Source organism: Carlito syrichta, unplaced genomic scaffold (assembly GCF_000164805.1).
Source record: "Carlito syrichta isolate Samal-C Ts95f unplaced genomic scaffold, Tarsius_syrichta-2.0.1 Scaffold315164, whole genome shotgun sequence".
NCBI classification, from domain to species: domain Eukaryota; kingdom Metazoa; phylum Chordata; class Mammalia; order Primates; family Tarsiidae; genus Carlito; species Carlito syrichta.
Genome location: NW_007259260.1, coordinates 153288 through 171880, shown reverse-complemented (window position 1 = coordinate 171880; position 18593 = coordinate 153288).

Sequence of the window (18593 nt, the reverse complement as noted above, 5' to 3'; positions counted from 1 at the left end):
GTGACTTCAGCTAGAGGACACAGACCCCAGTGTCACCAAAGAAGTCTTCAGAAGTAGCATAACCTGCCTCGGGGATAGATGTCATCATTTTCCTTGTTTGCCAATGAGGAAACTAAAGCCAAAGGGTTTAAGAAACATGATCTTGATTATAGAGTGAGGAAAAGCTCAGTGTGTGGCATCTCAGAAACCGACCATATGAACTTGAGCAGAACCGCTCTCAGCTAGAGATTTCTCATCCACAAAGTGAAGAGGCTTTGGTAGGCAAACTAAGAGACCTTTGGAACTATAGCAGCCTGTGTTTCTATCAGAGGATCTGTGGGGTTCAGATATCTACTAGCTCAAGCATAGCCCTGAATATATAAGTAATAAAATTCATTACATTGATTCACAATTGCTCGACATCATTTTGTATTTTTTGCAACTCTTGATTCTGTTACCTGTCTTGCCAGCAAGGAGGGGGCTAGGAGGTACGGGAGCAAGCCTCCTCATTCATTGGTCTAGGTACCTAATTAAATCCCCTTTTGTAATGCAATGTGCATGTACCAGCTCACAGATCCTTCAACATGTCCAAGCTGTTTTTAACCTCTTCCTTTCTGGGAAGAGCATCCTGGTTCCCCCTCATAGCATGCCTCATTGTTTGTAATTCTGCATGGATCAGTGGTATTATTTACTTGGTATCTATCTCCTCCTGAGTGTTTGACCCATCTAAGAGGTGAAAGGTGGCACCTGAGTGTAATTATGAATTTTGACATTGCCTCTATTGCAGAATGTTCCACATCATGTTGCACTTGTTAGTTTAGTTATCTCTCTCTGGCGAAAGACTATAAGCTTCTTGAGGATGGCGCCCAACTTTTTCATCTTTAAGCCTCTACCTTACAGTACAAAATAGCTGCTGAGTATTTCTTGAGCTGGCAAAAAATAAGTGCTCAGTAAAAAGTAAATGGCTGATGGAAGGTCTGTCCAGTTAAGAAGTCCAGCTATCATTTAGGTCAGAGTCCACAGCCTGACCTGTCTCCACACCAGCAGAGCAGCTGTGGGCACCTCCCCTGGCACACATCAAATGAGATACTGGGAAAGCTTGACTCCCAGACTGATTTCCCCTCTTTGGCTTCGTACCCTGTGAAGGATTGAGAGCCATTTCCCAACATGAAATTTGCCATAACCCAAAAAAGATAACACAAAATATCAAACCCCATTAGGTCTCACATAAGCTTTTTGGAGCCCATCCTTCTGAGCTTCCCAGAAAGAAGCCAAAAAGAACTCCAAGAGACATTAAGGAAAGACTGGGTGACCAACAGTCCCTCAGGAGCTACTTTGGTATTGGCTGTCCTAAGAACTATGTCCACTCCTTGCTAAATGACCAGCCCAGCTGAGGACACAAACTGTTTTAGTTCCTTGTGACACAGCTGAGGCAGGCCTAAGTCTTCAGGAGAACTGGACACTGAGAGAGCATGGCAAAGAAGCCATGATTGAAAAGCTTCTTAGAATCTCCCAATCACAGTCAATCTCAGGCCCCAAATGGCTGGCTCTCCTTTTTCCCTCTGCCCCACTGTCCTTTGGTGCCAGTCTGCTGTTATCACAGATAATGCCAACCAACATATGACTACAATGGGTTGACTGTCTCAGCAGCGATAGCCTACTCTGCCCCAGTCTGGAATCTGTCGCTTCTCCAAGAAGCTCTGATTCTTTTGAGTAGAAAATTCAAACGAATATCTGGGTGCTAAATGAGATTATTGCTAATAGAGTGTCCATATTTCTAACTCCCTTCAGTGGGTAGAGATAAGAAGCACACAAACGCACACACACACAATTTTAATTTTAAATTGCAACTTGATAGTGATACTTTTAATTTCAACCCAGGGCTCTTTCTTTTTTCTAGATGACATATTTATATCACCTTTCTCACAGAGTGAAAAGACACTTCCACTTGTATGTTTATTGCAGCATGATTTATAACTTCAAAGGTGTGGAGTCAACCTAAGAGCCTACTAACAGATGAGTAGATAAAGAAAATGTTATATATATCATACATACCATGGATTATGCATACCATGGATTACTACTTAGCCATTAAAAGGAACACATGGTTGTTTTGCAGAACTTGGATGGAACTGGAAGCTATTATGTTAAGTGAAACAACTCAGGAACAGAAAACCAAATATCATATGTTCTCAATTAAAGTGGGAACTAAGTTATGGGTACACATAGGTATAAAGGAATACTACACATTGGAAACTGCAAAAGGAGGTATGGAAGAAGGGTGTGAGGGTGGAAAAACTATTGGGTACAATGGTTCATCATTTGGGTGATGGGTATACTAAAATCTCAGGCTTCACCACTATACAATTCATTCACGTCACCAAGAACTATGTGTACCCCTAAAGCTATTGAAATAAAAGCAAGAACTTTGGTTTCCATCAATATCAATGTCTTTATTAATTATTTCCATAATACACGAAAATAATTTTGGAGTTGTCACCCCAGTAAATCTAGTTCCAGCTTAATAGTTCCAATGTCTCATTGTTGCTAGGTGAGGATGGAATTCTAGGTTCTTCTCTGGCCTCTGTTAACACCCAAGAATGCAGGGGCCTTCTTATTACTACTGGGTGGAGGTAGAAATGGAGACTCCCCACTAGGCCTTTACTGATATATCCTTGATCCAGAGAAGAAGGGTACCATATTACTACTCCCCAATGGGCGTACACTGACATTGCATAGGGGGCAGAGTTGATTCCTGCCAAGAGGGGGGTGCCTTCTATGAGACCACTCTAGCAGGGAGTGAGCAGGGCACCTCATTACGCTGGGCCATGATGAGCCTTCTGCTTTCCTGTGTCTCCATGGCTACCATGTGAGGGTGGCTTTGTTACCACTGGATGATGGTAAAATCCAGACTCCACTAGGCCTCCTCTGGTACCACTACCGTAAGAAGGGTATGGCTACTTGTTACTAATGGGCATGGTGGAAGTCTAGGATATCTATGCCCCTCGGTGACATTGACATTGCATTATAGCAGCCTTATTGCTACTGGGGGCAGGGTTGAAGGTCCTGGCTCCCCACCCAGCCTTCTGTGACACCACCCTGGTGATGCCTTATTTTATACTGATGGAGGTGGAAGTCTAGACTCCCCATTCATTATTTGCTAGCTGGGTTGGAGTCAAAGCCACAGTTGTCATGTTAAGCTAAAGTAGAGTAACTGCTGTAAAAAAGTTTTTGGCCTGGCTTGGCTGCCCCTTTCCGTGTTCCTTGGCTAGAAAAAGCAGACTTTTGTGGGGGCTTTCTTTTCTGTCTGCACCTACTGGCCTTTCCACATTGCCAGGTTCTTCACCCTTAGGTCTGCAATATATGAGACCAAAAAAAAAAAAAAAAAAAAAAAAGCCAGGAAACTCACTGCTGTGTCATCCTTGGGTTCTTGGGTTCTGGGTCCTAGAACGCCTCCTTCTGACCAGTTTTCAAAATCTTCTATGTTTGCTTTAGATTTAGTGCCCAGGGTTTTCAACTTTACTCAGTGGGGAGACTAGGGAGTAATGTCATTTCCCCCCAGAGCCAGAAGTGTGGAATGGGAAAATATCCCATTTTTTTTTTCCTGGAAGACTCAGTGTAGCTTTAATTTGCATTTGTCTTAATACAGTGTAGCTTTAAAATGCATTTGTCAGTACACAGGACAGAGGCCTTCCCTATATGACCTCTCCTCAGCACCAGCTCCAACATTCAAAAAACTAGACTTGTTCACTCTCAAGAGCTAAGTGGACCACTTTTTAAGGATCATTTGTGTATCTATTCAAGAACTATCTGGTGATGGTGCCAGAAATTATCTATTTTTCATCTTTTCTTCTCAACTTCTGAAACAAGCTACATTTCCAGCATCCACATCAGCTCATGCAGGAATTCCAATTTGCAGCCCTCTTCCAAGGAACGGCTTCGGGGAAGTCCTCACTTATTTACCAATTTTTTTCCCTAGCTCTTGAGAGTGATCAGGGCAAGTTTTTTGAATGCTGGAGCTGTTGCTGAGGAGAAGTCATAGGGAAGGCCTCTGTCCTGTGTACTGACAAATAAAAGTGAGAAAATTAAAAATGAAGGCTCATGAAATTGAAAGGGAGGATTGTCCGTGACTGAGATGATTTAAAAGTGGAGCAATTGTGTTGTATTAGTACAATTACACAAAAAATACTCTTTGGACTTTGTGAAAAAGGTTGGTTAAATTTTTTAAATTTAATAACACTCAGCACATATAAAGTCATAATGGAAGATGACTGTGGTTGAAATGCCTACCAAGACTCTAAATATCATTCAGGCTCTGATGGACATGGTGTCCATGATCAAAGAAGAGAGCAAGGGTTCTTCAGTGTCTCCAGCCTTGGTTTGCCATTGTTGGTTTGTATCAAAAATGACAGATCCTGACTCAGTGGTCTACACTGAGGCTCATGTATCATTTCTTTTCTACAAGTTTCCAGGTGCAGAATTGAGAACCACTGGTTACAGGATCATTCTTACCTTCTTCTGGGTACTTCCTTCTCTTCTCACACGCCAACCAGTAGAAGTTACCCTTAGTTCCAGAAGTTTCTAGGCTCTTAATTTTGTTTCCCACGACTTGCTCTGCCTGAAACATCCTCCCCCCCTCATGATGGTTGCCCACCTGGCAAGTAGCCACTCCATCATTCCCTGTCCAGTAGAACTGACTTCTTTAGCGTCCCTTGCAGACTTCTATCCCAGTTTCTCTTCTATTTTTGTCTCTTGGGGTCTATGCTAGGAATGTTCCTTGAGGGCAGGCGCTATGAATGATTCAACTCTAGATTTCTAATGCTTGGTATTAGGCATGGTCAAGTGAATGGGTATAGCATGCTTAGCCTTGAGGATTTGGGGAAGCAAACAAGAAGAATCACATAGTGTACTAGTACTATTATGTCAATAGTTTTTGTGAGTGCAATTTTCTTCTGCTAAGTGTAGTTTCAGACTCCAAAAAGTCAGCAGCTAAATGTCACTTAATTCAGCATGATTGACTCACCACGAAAAAGATTGGCTGCTTTTTCTCTTTTTCGGAGAAACCTTTCTGGAGATTGCTGCTTGGTGGACTTAGTCATTTCCTCAAGGAATCAATATCTTGCCAATTTTGTTCTGCAGAGCAGTGTCAGACACTTTTAAACAGCTTCCACTATTGTTGTCAGCTCTATCTTTCCAGGCTAGATTTTTTTTCCTCTAATGCTCTTCTTTCTCTTAAACTTAAGGCAACCATACTTTCTTTTCCCTTACACTTTTTAAATTCCTGTATTAGTACCAGACAATTATATTAAAAGTTTGAATAAAAATAATAACTTTTTTAAAAGGTGATATCCACTAATATGACCAGGTCTTTTGATCTTGATATAATCTCCTTTATCAGACATAATGTTTTCTACCATCCGACCTTGACCCTCCTGTAGTCTGTAATCACTGACAATTTGCCTGTTCCTCGGGTTTCTTTCTCTCATAACTACACTATCACCTCTGTGCAGGCCTGGAGCAGACAGAGTTCTTTCAAGTTGATGTATAGTACTAAAGACAGGGTACTGCACATGGGAAGAGGTCCAGCGGGCCTTCCTCAGATTGTGTCCCAGGATAACTATTTATTCAAAGGATTTTTTTTCAGACCATCTGGTTTCTCATTCATTTCCTTATTCAAAAATTACTGTTTGGGCCTGGCTTATATTTATACTCAGGGAAGTGTCTTTTTCCACTTTTTCGGCATATAAAGCAATTCATTCCACAAATATTGAGCACCTACTGTGTGCCAGACTCTGTGCTTGATAGTGACATCAGCATATTTTACTTCGGAAATTTATTGAATGAGTAACACGATCTTGATAGTCTTTTAAATGCTTCCTTTGCTGGGAACTCCTTTTACTTCATGTGGCAAATTTCTCATCCTTCAGGTTTCTGCCTTCTCATCATGTTCTCCCTATAGCATCCTTTTCTTCCCCATTCTAGGCTAAATATCTTTTGTTTGTGCTTCCATGCCACCTTTTCCCAACACTGATATGCTGTCTGGAAATGCCAACTGATTTGCTTGTTTTATCTCCAATAGCACATGAGATCTTTGGGGGCAAGGACTGTGTCTTGTTTTCCATTGATGCTAATGACACAGAGTTTGATACGGGGTACTTCCTTGTATCAGTCAGGCTTTGACCAAAGAAACAAAAAGAATAGTGTGATATATAGATATAGATGTAGATAAAGATATAGGCATAGGTATAGATATAGATATATGTGTGCAACTATCCTATAATGACACTAATATATATAGCACCCAAAGGAAATTCTCATTGGAGCATTTTGGATTTTGGATTTTCAGATTAAGGATGCTTGACTGGTAAGTATACTGCAAATATTCCAAAATCTGAAACATTTCTGGTCCTGAGGATTTTGGAACTGGCTTATGTAATTGTTGGGGCAGGCTAAACAAGTCTGAAGCCCTTAGAGCAGGCAGAAGGGGAAGATTACAAGCAGGCTGGAATTGCACAGACACTAGCTGAAGATTGTTATCCACAGTCAGCAGTCAGGAGAGATCATGATCAAGCTGAAAACCTTTGAGCAAGAGCTGTTTGGAGTCTTTCCCTCAGGGAAGGCCTAAATTAAATTTTAAAGGTCTCACCTGATTAGGTCAGGCCCACCCAGGATAATCTCTCTTGGATTAATTCAAACCAACTAATTAGGGAATTTAATCACATCTGCAAAATCTCTTTTACTGTAGCACATGGATTCATGTTTGATGGAATAAATAGGGATGTACCTGGGCCTAACCAATCTGACATAAAAAAGCCATCAGTGTTTAACACATGATTATGGAAGGAAAAGAAGACTGGCAAACACAGTGTAAAAGCTAGGTTATGGCAGACTGAGGCAAGAGTAAACATGTATAGTCACATATTGGGGCAGGACAGTGAAACAGGAAGACTTTGGAGTCACAGAAGTCAGCAGAAAAAAATCAAAGTACATAGAGTCATCTCTGACAAACCCCATGTTGTCTATAGCTCTGCATTGAGAACAGATTTAAGACCTAATTTCTTTCTTTTTTTTTTTTTTTGAGTTGGAGTCTCACTCGGTAGCCCAGACAGGAGTGCAGTGGCCGCTCCCGGCCACCGCAGCCTCGACCTGCTGGCTCCGGCGATCCTGCCGCCTCAGCCATCCGAGTAGCCGGAATTACAAGCATGCGCTACCGCGCCCGGCTGATTTTTTTGATTTATTGTAGAGATGAGGTCTCGCTGCCCAGGCGGGTCTCGAACCCGCGGGCTCAGGAAATCCACTCACCTCAGCCTCCCAAAGGCATGGGATTACAGGCTGAGCCACCGAGCCCGGCTAAAACCTAATTTCTTAGACTAATCTTCCTAGCTTCTGGGGATAGGTCTCATTTCATCAGCTTGTCTGTGGGGTACATGTGTCACAGTCAGGGCAGGCCCCAAAGTTTCTGGACTAGGTCTACATTCTCTCGCCTTTGCTATTTTGTTTCTGTCTGCTGCTTGTCTCTGCCAACTCACATGCTCCCTTCCAGTCCTTCAAGCCCTTCTTTTTAGAACTGTCTTGACTTCTTCCCAATTAGATAACACTGCTGCCCCCAAGAGAGTCCTGGCCTAGGGCGTTAGGCCGGTAGCTATTAATATGTCAACCTCCAAGCATGCTCTGTCTCTTGTTTATCTGTGGCCTTGTCTTCTCATCCACATTGGACTGCAAGCTCTGGGAAGGTGGGCACGTGCCCTCTGCTTCTCATGTCCCCCTCAGAGAGCCTGCACAGAGTGGCTTCCCGCTAGATGCTGGAAACTTTGAACTGAAACAAAGAGTTTAAAATAAACTACCCTTATTCCTTAAGCTGCTGGATTCTGTATCCATGTTTAAGTGAAAGACAACTTGTCTTCTAATTAGGTTTTAATGAATTGCACTTGACCTTTGAGCTCTATTTTCAACCTTGAGAGCAGGCAGTGAAAGTGTAAATTCCAAGGCTTGATCTCATAATAAAAATCACTGCCATTTGCCTAGTGTTTTCCAGCCTTCAAAATGCATTGCCTTCCTTCGCTCACAGAAGCTTATGGGGTAGATGGAGATTCACCCCACGTCACAGATGAGGAGAATGAGATCCATAGAAGCCACAGCCTCTGCCTAAGGTCATTCTGCTTGTAGGAGGCAGACTCCGGTTAAGGTCCCCTGACTCTGGTGTAGTGTACTTTTTCCAAAGAGAAGAGGGGAGTTAACCAGTTAGGAAAGCAAAACGGATCACTAAAAGTAATGTGGGTTTTGTCATGACACTTTCTACGGAATGGGAAGGAGCTCCTGTCCCCTGCCCTTTGTCCCCTCCCCCGCCTTTCTGCCCTACTGCTGGGAGGGTCTCTTTAGGGGCATTTCTCAGTGCTCACTGGGACATTGTAAAGCATTCCCCAATGTTTGCCAAAACCAATCTGCATGTGTTTTCTGACAGCAGTGGCTCTCATTTGCTGCTGGCAACTTTTCTCTCAGTTCTTGTCTCTTGACATAAAATTATTTGACATGTTTTCTTACAAAATATTAAGCCAGGGATGTAGAGAAACTAGAACAGCAAGAGAGAAAAACAAAAGCTTGGGTCAGCAAGCCATTGCTAGCAGTTTAATATCTGGTAACCCATGTGGTTGCTTATTTTCTCTTCAGTGCTGGGAATCTGTCAACCTGCTCTAGACTCTGCAGTAACACTGGGGTAAATAAAGAGAAGGTCATACTGGCTTAATCATAGAGACAACCACAGCTGGCTTGGTAATCAAGGAACAGATTTGTCTCTCTTTGTTATAATTGAGCCTCGTAACCCAGGAAAACTCCATTATTTTCTCCTCTTACTTTGTGAACTCTTTCCCAAACTTTCTGACCATGTTTTCTATTCTCTCGGAGACCTGCTCAGATAGTTCAGTCCTTGCTTGAGCCAACATGGATATCATTCTAACTAGGTGAAGAATTTCATGATGGATGGGATCCTTTATGTGGGCCACAAAATCTCACCTGAGTCTGATCATAGTCCCATGAAGAAGACAGAGCTATCCCCTTCATGTCCATTGGACAGTCAAGGAGCCTGAAGCCCAGAGAGGTTTATATACTTTCTTCAAGGTTACATAGGCAGTATAAGGAGTAGAATTTGAATCATCTCTAGTCTCTGTTGCCCATTTCCTGTTTCTATCACAACTCATGTCCTGCTTATCATATGAGGGAACCTGTAAGTGTTCATTTCTGTGTTCCCTGGTGCCTACTCTGGCCCAGTGTCTGGCACTGGGGTGCATACTTATGAAGTATTTTGTCTCAGGCCTAGTATTTTCTGACTTCTTCTCCAGAGTTCTTTCCATGTCACTCCCCCCAGCTCTTAGATAGTCTACCAACAACATTTTCCACTTGCCTCAGATCTTGAGGACAACCTCTTCATGTACCCAGAAGTAAACTGCAACCCAGAGTGGAAAAATCAACGATCAAGGGTCAGACTAGGATGTGAACCCAGATGCTGAGATCACAGGTGCTCTTCCACAATACCACAAGGATGATGGGAGATTGTTTCCTTTTCCTCTACACTAATTGCTGTATGTTTGTGACTGAGGCAAAAGTAACTAGACGTTGTGCTTTTTAAAGACAGGGTTGAGATTATAATTTTCAAAATGAAAAAGTACTCGGCCCATAGATGACATTTTGGTTACCTGTTGCTGGATAGCAAGGTACCCCCACAACTTGGCTTAACACAAAAACTGTATTGCTTCTTACAAATCTGTGGATTTTCTGGGTGATTCTTTTGCAGAACTCCCTTGGGCTCCCTCATATGTGGCTGCATTTCACTGATGGGTTATCTGGGGGCTGGATTGACCTGGGATACCTGGTGGGTGATTGTCTCTCTCCATGTGATCTCAGGGACTCTCTCTTCAAATGTTCTCTTGTGATTCTGTAATTTAGATCAGCAGTCCTCAACCTTTTTGGCATCAGGGACCGGTTTCATGAAGACAATTTTTCCAAGGAATGGGACAGGGGAGGATTTTGGGATGATTCAAGTGCATAACATTTACTGGGCACTTTATTTCTATTCTTATATATATTGTAATATATAATGAAATAATTATACAACTCGCCTTAAAAAAAAAAGAGGTGTGGATGGAAGTGGTAAATAAAATGGGCAGACAGACAAAAATAAGCATCAGGTTCTAACTTAAAACTTGCCACCAGATGCAGCTGAACAATTGAAGTATATCAACTCACTTGCTATTCACTGATCGGGTTTTGATATGAGTTGGTAAGCAATTGATTTGTTATGGTCTCTGTGCAGTCAAACCTCACTGCTCATGTTAATCTGTATTTTTTGCCACTCCCCAGTGCTAGCATTAACTCCTCAGTTCCACCTCAGATCATTGGGCATTAGATTCTCATAAGGAGCGCCCAACCTAGATCCCTTGCATGTGCAGTTCACAATAGGGTTCATGCTCCTATGAGAATCTAATGCCACTGCTGATACAACAGAAAATGGAGCTCAGGCAATAATGTGAGTGATGGGGCGTGGCTGTAAATACAGATGAAAGTTTGTTTGCTTGCCATCCACTCACCTCTTGCTGTGTGGCCCAGTTCCTAACAGGTCACAGATTGGTACTAATCTGTGGCCCAGGGATTGGAGGACCCCTGGTTTAGATGGAACTTCCTTACACAATGTTAAGAGTGTTTCAAAAATGAAAACAGAAGCTTTCAAGGCCTCATAAGGCCTAAGTCTAAAAGTCACAATGTCACTTCTGTCACATTCTATGGTGGCCAATGCAAACCATAGGGGTAAATAACCCAGAGTCAGGGGAAGAGCAAATCAACTCAATTGATGGGAAGAGCATCATGTGTATACAGGAAGAGGAGAGATTATTGGCGACCATTTTGCAGTCAATCTACCATGGAAGTTATTCAATTAATGCCAATGGTCCCCTTTGCCAGACATGAGGATGAGGAGAAGCAGAGGAAGAGAAGTAATGAATGAATTGATGAATGAATCAGAGGGTGATATGACTTGGTGTATGACAGAGGAGTTGAGTCAGAGAGGTGGATTGGACCAGAGCAGGTGGGCCAAGTGGGTCCTACCTTAGAGCTTGGGCTTTATTCTGAAGACAGCAGAGAGATGATGAAGCATTTGAAGGGTATAATAAGGTGTGCATTTTATTTTTGAAAGATCTGTGTTTTAGCAAGATCTTCCCTGGTGCTAGGGTAGGAAGGGGATTGACTGAGGGTAGGGAGAGCAGCTAGGATGCTGGCATAGTGACTAGGGGATACTGCTGTTATGAGCACCTACTGTATGGTGACTCCTCTTATGTACGTTACTATCTGAGCCTTACCTTTACAACACATTTCACTCAATTATTTCATATCTCACCAGAGTGAAAGGTTTTGTTATGGCCACCAAAAAGAGTTAATCCACCTACCATCTTGCATGCATTCTAGTGTATCCTCTGCACTAACAATCAGAGATCTAAACCTGGCCTTAAGTCTCATAAGTCTGTAAAATGTTTTACTTATTGTTTAACATATTTCTTCATTGGTTGCTTATGAAGGAAAAACAAAGTTAGTTTTACAAGAGCAGTGGTCATCAGCGACTCAACGTCTTCCCCTCCTTGACCCTGTAGCTCTAGAACAATTCATCACAGTCCTGCTAGCCGGACTTGTATCCAGCAGGGGATCTGAGACAAATGACCCACTTCCCTGCTGGCAGCACAGGAGGGGTCACTGGAAGTCATTTAGTTCAATCCATTTATTTTAAGATGAATATGGTGTGTGTGTATGTGTGTGTGTGAGGGTGGCTGTTGAATGGGAAACCAAAGAAAGAGAGGAACACGAGCAATTCATGGAGACCTCAGAACTAGAATTGGGGTATTCTGGGACAAGATTTCCCTTGCCCAGAGGCAGGGAGATGAGGTTGTGCTCCTGTAAGCAACAAAAAGTTATTCCTCTTCCCTCTGCACCACTCCAAGTCTTGCACCAGGCCAGAGTATTCAGACCTTGATAGAATTGCAAAGTAAGTCAAACTTCTGGAAGCAAATCCCCCTGTCCAGATGGATAATGGTCTCTCAGGTGACCTGGCCTTGTGAGGACACTCACTCTTGAGAATGTCACTTTCACAGATTTCTGTGGGACATGCTTTGATGACTGGTGGAAGGAAAGCAGAAAAGTAAGCAAGAAAAATATTTGCATCTGCTACATTTGTCACACAAATCACGGGGCCGTTATGTCTAAAGGGAGATCAGAACCATGTTTACAGAATGACTGTCAAGGAATGGAATGATTTAAGCACGTAGGCATCTGGTTTATTTTATGTTTGGTGTTTTTCTGTAAGATTTGTAGTCACAGGGAATGATGGGTGAGGCAATGCCTGGGAAAAAAAGAGAAAGGCCCTGGATTTCCAGAGAGTATGTAAAGGAAGCCATCAGGGGTGGACAGCTTGGAAGACTCCACTTCCTGGCAGTGGGCTAGACTCCATCTGGAGGGGTTAGAGGGGATGATGACTGTGCTAGTTTTCACTGCTATTATGAGCACCTACTGTGTGCCAGTCTCTGTGGTAAGCACCTTACATTTATAATCTCCTTTAATTCACTTTGCAGCTCAATGAGGTGGTGCTGTTAGCTTCCCCTTTTACAGAAAAGGAAACTGAGGTAGAGAGAGTTGAAATAATTTCCCTCAGGATGTGTAAGTGGTAAAAGGTAGGTAGGATTTAAAAGGTAGCTGGGATTCAAAATTGTGAGTATGAAAGGAGTTGGATAAATCTGTACACCTGGGCGGATTCACTAACATGGTTCCCTTGGCTGTGTGTAGAAATGTGAATATGAGATCTAGTTCTACTAAGCAGATGCTGTGTGATATTGGGCAGGTGGCTTAACCTCTCTGAGTCTCGGGCTCTTCACCTATCAACCAGAGTTTAAAAATCCCTGCCTTTTTCTTACACGGGATGAGTATAAGGCTACCATGAAGCAAATTAAAAGCTTTGGGGACTGCCAAATACCATTTGCATGGTAAGTAGGAGAATCGATTAAGAACCCAGGACTCCATAAAGTCCTCAGGAGGAGGGGCCAGGGAGGAGGCTATGACCTCCACCCCACAGGGTTGATACAGATCATGGTCAGCCAGGTGCGAGAGGGGTCTTTAGAGACCACGTTGTCTCAGCCCTCATTGTTCAGATGAGGCCACAAATGCCCAGAGAGAGGAAGAGCCTTGCTTAAGGTCACACAGCAGGCAATTTCTCATTTACCTTTCTCCAACATGAAGTATTTCATTTCACTTCAGTGTGCAATGCCATCTCACTGAACTGCATACTTGCATGATAATCAGTTTAGAAAATTATTACAATGCAAACTGAAAGATAAATGGTCATGGCATTTGTTAATACTGTAAACACCATTTGTTGGCAAACGATAAGCTTTACTGATACCCCTAATGTATGTATTAGCAAGAACAATGCACCACAAAATGTTAACATCTGCCAACGTAGTGCAAACAATTATAAGTAACTTTTTTTAACGCAAAAATTATGCATTAACAAAAGGTATGATTGCAAATTAATGTGACACAGAGCCAGGTTTATGTATTTAGAGGCAAAAGCAATAATTTTATACAGAAAAAATGAAAAGTGCTTTTAAGAATCGCTTTGTCAAAAATGAATCTCTGACACCAAATACAGAAGAAAGTCGGGGAATTGAGATGGTTATTAAATCTGACCTTGATCAGATTTTTATTATGTCAGAAAAAAATGGTTCTTAAGAGAGAGAGAGAGTTGTCATGGGATTAGAGTCCATCTACAGCGAGATGTTTCCATGGCAACAAATCAAACACCATTTCCTCTGACTCCAGTCTCCTGCTTCAGAAGTATGAACTTAGCATTGAATAATTAGAGTGAGACACAGTAATGTTGTGTAAAGACAAAAAACAGAAGAATCAATCTGGAGGCAGTGAATTATTTTAAAATGGCAATTAACCCCATCAATGTGACTGTCTGCAGCTCATGCTGGCCATGACAGGCCCCACGTAGGTATTTGGTTTTACAAATTGAAAGCATAATTTTTTTGTCACACACAACCTTAATAAAAAGCCAAAGCTAAACCATAATTCTACCCAAATTAATGAAGTCTGAAAGTTATGGATAAGGCCATAATAGAAATTCAGAGCTGTGTCCAAGTCTGCAGTAGGTGCTAACATGAATACTCTACCTGAATTCTCCTCATGTTTGAGGGATCTAAAAACATACTTGATACTGGTGCGTGGTTAGTGTCCCACAACCAATGAGCTATCTAAATTCATAGGCTCCAATGTCACACTCCTAAAATCTTGGTGGAAAGTTAAACTGGTGCACACAAAGCCACTTAGAACTTAGGGAGATACCTAAGCCTTTTAGCTTCTTGGTTGGCTTGCGGTATTGTCATCTAATTGCATTAAGGGTGTATTGTTCCTCCTCAGGAAATGCATCTCAGGAGCTAATCTGGTGAATGACATCTGATGTTCACTGCTGGGTTGCGTTTTTCCCCAGATGTTTCCCATTTCTTTCAGAAATGTTTCCTACCCACAGGGAGAGAAGAGAATCCAAGATCTGCATTTGTGCCAGTAGAACATGTTGTTTCGCCCGTGTTGCCCAAGTCATAATGGGCGAGCTCATCAACACAGCAAATCTGTTCCAACCAAGTCTGTTTCTATAAAAGGTCTTGGGACTGGGGGCTCTAGATGCTCCTAAAACACATTGATTCATTTCTAAAACTCTTTCATCCATTTGGGTCTCACCCAGCTCACTGTCAGAGACCTTTCCCCTGCGGCACTCCCTCCATCCCCCATAATGGTGTTTCTTAACTGTGTGCAGGCCAGGGACATTTTTATGTTGACTTTTTTGCATTTAGAGGAAAAACTTGTGTAGTTAGACATTTAGAAAAAAAAAAAAAGCCCAACTTGAGAGCAATGGAAAAAGGCTTGCTGGCGGCCTAGATTCAAAGGCAAAACTTGGCTTGTCTTAATTAATGCGCTTTCTTGAGCCTTTCTTTTTCCAGGATTCCTTTGACCCTAGCTTTTTGTCATGCAATCCTGTGCTGTTGATTATGGGCTGGAAAGGGTGAGAGAGTCCTGGAAATTTAAAGAATAGGAAGCAAGGGAAATCCAGAAACCTCCTCATTCATTCATTTATTCATTCCCTCATTTATTTATTCATTCAGTAAATACATACAGAGAACTCCTGGATACAAGGCACCCAAAGGTGTTAATCCAGAGAAGAGGATAAGTTATGAAGCCAAGTTGTTCAAGCAGGGCATGTTGACCCCCCATCTGGAGGGTGATGTGGGTTTGTTCTCATAAATGCGTATTCCCACCCTCCATGTTTCATTGCATAGAAATTTTGGATTGGCTTGTCAATAGGACCAGAAATGACATAATGTGGGAGAGACATTTCACAATTTATATGGCTGTGAAGACAGTTCCCTTTTCTCCTACAAAGGGAGAAAGAGCACTGGCTAAGTGATTTCCCAATGCAGTCTATGCAGAGCCACATTGCTACTATTGCTTGATTATTGAACAACTAGTAAAAAAAAAAAAAAAGAACAAAGAACTTGGTGCAAACCCTGGCTCAACCTCTTAGTAGCTATGCAGCCTGGGGCAAGTGCCTTCAATTCTCTGGGCCTCAGTTTCCCCAGATGTAAAATGTTAATATCTGCCTTGCTGCACTGTTGCCAAGAGCATAGGAGATAAAATATAAGGTACTCAGTGTGGAAACTGACATACAGCTTGACACATGTTAATAAGAATGCTGATGAATTGGTTGTCAACTCTATTTTCTGGTTAGACGTTAAAATAAGGATGACCCTGAGGAATTTCTGTTGATGAATCTAGGATAAGTATTATTTAAAAGCCAGTATAAAATGGGTAGCTTATAAAAATTCAATGTGCTAATATGACATTTCAGTTCGCTAGTACATTTTTGTGGTTTAGAAAGGTAAGATAAACATTATTCCCACCTTCATTTTTCAATTCGTTTCATAGCATGAAATCTCTTACATGCAAATTGTTAGATACTTGAAAAAATGAAACAGTTACTCACTTAGGTTCTTGACCCCATACATTTGAACAGTCTCACGATTTCCTTTATTTCAGGACAACTTAAAAGCCATCTCTATGTTAATGGTGAAATAGTTACTCTAGGTCTATTCTAATGCTTTTAATAATAGTTGGCAGTTAGAAAGGTGACAAATGCAAGTGTCCCCAGATGAATTGTGTGACGTGGGTCTTGCTAAGGAAACATTTACAAGGGTTGCCTTTTAGTCAAATGGCTAACTGTCAAGCATCTTGGTATAGGGGTCAATGACACCTCCAGAGAAGAGGACATGTTTCTGGAGAACATGCCATCCCTTGGGACCATTAGTGAGAGTCAAGTGTCTGAGTACCCTTTATCTTGAGCAACAAGCAGCTGCTGGTACTCTGCTGTATCCCAGGCTCTCAGTACCCAAGCACCTGAGCTTTGATACTGTCCTCTATGGACCCTTCTGCGCTCACCTTCTAAGATCTCAAACCTGATCATCCTGCCATCTGCTTGGTATCCAATAAAAAACGAGAAAAAGATGAACAACCCCCCACCCTCCACTTCTATTCCCCTATCCCAGCTGCATAGTTGCAATAAAGTCCATGCCCTAGTACACATGAATTTCATTCAGAAATCTCTCCCATGGCCTCCATGTAGTAGGTCTTCATTTGATGTCTATTTCCTGGCCTATCAGCAGAGCAGAAGTAGCACTGAGATTTGGAACAAAAAGTTTTCAAGGGCAGGCCACCAAAGAATAGGAAATAAAACCTGACAGGGTGGGTGGAGGCACACAAGTTTTGCAAAACTCTTACTTCAATATACTGGAAAAGCTCCCATCTCCCACACCACCGCTAGGTGTCCTTTCTTTGGAGCAAGGAAATATCTCTAGGAGGTCCCTGTTGACAATGGCCACGACCCTTGTAGAGTAGGGAGACGTACTACCACCTTCCTACCAAGGTTAGCACGCTGGCATGCTGGAAGGAAGGTGGAACAGTAGAGACAACAGTAAGCTTGACCTTTTCCATAATCTGGCTTGTTCTACTGCAGGAGGAAGGACTTGGTGAAGTTTATCATCTTTGAGGTGTTTTCTGGTTTCATTGTTCCTGGTTTTGCAATTGTGTCTGTTGGAGAGCACATGGGCAAGGAGAAGGGAATGAAATGAGGGGGAAAAGACCATGTGCCACCATTGGTGCTTCAGTAACTCTAGTCACATGTACTTTCCTATCAGAAGAACACATTTCTTTCCAGCTCCTCCTCAAGAACTCAGAGAGGTAGGGACAGGGAAAGCAGAGAAGAACAGCAAATAGCAAAAGGGCAGAGCTGCCTTCCCTGCTCCCTCTCTAGTATTTCTGTCTTCTCTTTCCCTTTGGGTTCTTATGACCCCACTGTTCATGGCTGACCTCTGGCCTCTGACTATACTTGCTGTTATAAGTTTAATTATGTTCCCCTTGCTATAGTTTGAATGTTTGTACCCTCCAAAACTCATGCTGAAACTTAATCCCCAATGTGGCAGTATTGAGAGGTAGGACCTTTAAAAGATGATTGTGTCATGAGGGCTCTGCCTCATAAGCAGACTAATCTATTCATGGTTTAATGGATTCATGGGTCATTATGGAAGTAGAACTGGTGGCTTTATACGAAAAGGAAGAGAGAATTGAGTGAGCATACTCAGCCCCCTTGCCATGTGATGTCCTGCACCACCTCAGGAATCTGCAGAGTTCTCACTAGCAAGAAGACCCTCACTAGATACAGTAACTCAACCTTGGATTTTCCAGCCTCCAAAACTGTAGGAAATATATTCCTTTTATTTACAAATTCCTCAGTTTTAGATATTCTGTTATAAGCAACAGAAAATGGATTAAGATACCCCCTACATTCATATGCTAAAATTCGAACCCCCAGTACCTCAGAATGTAACCTTATTTGGATGGAAATAGTTTTGTGAAGATGTAATCAAGTTACAATGAAGCAATTAGGGTAGGCCCTAAGCTAATACGATTGCTGTCCTTATAAAAAGGAGACATTTGGATACAGGGTCAGACATGCACACAGAAAGAACACCCTGTGAAGATGAAGGAAGAGATCAGAGTGGTGCTCTTATAAGCCAAGTTACCAGCTCTGCCAACACCTTGATCTCAGACTTCTGGCCTCCAGAACTTTGAAACAAGACATGCCTTTTGTTTCAGCCACCCAGTTTGTGGTACTTTGCTACAGTAGCCCAAACAAACGAAGACATGTGCTTTCCTACTCCTTCTGCCACTCAACAGGTCACATGGGCTTGTATCCTCTACCAGAGCTCTCAGGGGATGAAATAGGCTTCTGTCAATGTGCTTGAAAAGTATGGTGTCTTAGTCAGTTTAGGCTGCTATAATACAATAATACCATAGACTGGGTGGCTTAAACCACAAACATTTATCTCTTATAGTCCTTAAGGTTGGGAAGTCCAAAATCAAAGTACTGACAGATCCAGTGTCTGGTAAGGGCTCTTGTCCTGATTTACAGATGGCTGTCTTCTAGCTGTATCTTCACATGTCCAAGAGAGAAATCATCGTTCTTGTGCCTCTTC